Source organism: Pundamilia nyererei, unplaced genomic scaffold (assembly GCF_000239375.1).
Source record: "Pundamilia nyererei isolate P.nyererei 1_Seehausen unplaced genomic scaffold, PunNye1.0 scaffold00250, whole genome shotgun sequence".
Lineage (NCBI taxonomy): Eukaryota > Metazoa > Chordata > Actinopteri > Cichliformes > Cichlidae > Pundamilia > Pundamilia nyererei.
The window spans coordinates 52,488-53,996 of NW_005187651.1; positions in this window are offsets into that span (position 1 = coordinate 52,488).

Genomic DNA, 1,509 nt, shown 5'->3' on the forward strand with positions numbered 1-1,509 from the left:
AGTAGATTATATATTTAAATTCTTAGTGCGCTTCATGAAAGAATGTTCATTTCTTGCCTTATTGCCACAGTGTTACATTAAAATAAGTATCCATAATGTAACTGAAATTTTAACATGGATGTCAAAATAAATATATCCTGTGTGGGGCCTGAGTGATTCACATACTTGTTAAGAACCCCGCTGTATGTGATTCAGGAATTTATTTTTCAAGACAATAAGAAACCATTAGGTGTAGATTTCAGAGAGGGCAAATATGACATGCCACCATCTAACATTTTGAATACAGAATACGTCCAACATGAAATTCATGTACATGTTAAAATAACCACAGAACCAGCCTTTTCAATCTAAAACAGTGTCACAAACCACCACTATGCACACAATATCAGAATGCAGAGTGGTCTTGTACTTGCTCTTCTACTCTCAGTAGGCAGCCAAGCAATTGTGTATTATCACAAGTTTATGGACCACAAGCAATTACCACACTTTTATCAGATAAAAGAGCCTTAAATATTAGTCCCCGCAAATCTGCCCTTTATTTTGCACTTTCGGATTCTTCGCTGTTTCCACCAGGTCATCCCTGTTTCTGTTTCGCTAGAGTCTGAGGAAAACCATTTTTTAATTTGGATGGATTACATTTATTTTAATCACATGGCCATAATAATGCATAATAATTCTAAACAATATGGCTGATCAAGTAATAATGTGAGCTTAGAATGTTTTATTGTATTAATCAGGTTTTGTTGACTGTGGAGTACAGTGCAGATGATTTCTCTACTCTTCCTTTACTTCTGGTGTAGACAGAAAAAGAGAGAAGATGATATTATTGCCATTAATACAGATTCACATAGTAGAAAAGCAAAAAAGCATTACATAGAAAACACCAGCAGTTTGGATCAGGATAACAGGGTTTCCTCACACTTAATGCTAAGTTTCCTCATTGAATTGTTCATGACAGCTCATTTGTCTAAACAGCAGATAAAGCGGGAATCAACACATGTTCATGTTTTACCACCAAGCAGTGTGGAAACTGAGTTTAAAACAGCATGTCGAGTTCTTTAAGAAGAGTTACACACCAAAATATTTGTTTTCAAAATAAAATGACTTTTTCTGTCTATGAGATGCAAATCAGGTCATTGGAAGCTCTTTTCCTTAACATTAAGTTTTAAGATTGATTATTTTTCTTTTCTAGTGAATTAAAAACTAATTTATTGTGAACATATTATAGCATAAGTTGTATCCGTAGGACCTGTTACTTTAACAATATTTATTATTATATATTATAGATTAATTTGTCCACTTTCAAAAACCTACAAGTCTTTTCCTTGTGGATTTAATCCAACAATGTACGGTTTTTACTAAGCTAACTACCTTTAATTTAGTAAACTCCCACCGTAAGGGTGTGTTCTAACTGATGAAACTGTGTCGTACTCAGGCTCGGACATCTGGTTGCTGCCTTTTATAAGTTTTATTGCACAAGCATAAACTAACACCAGTACAGTAACCGTG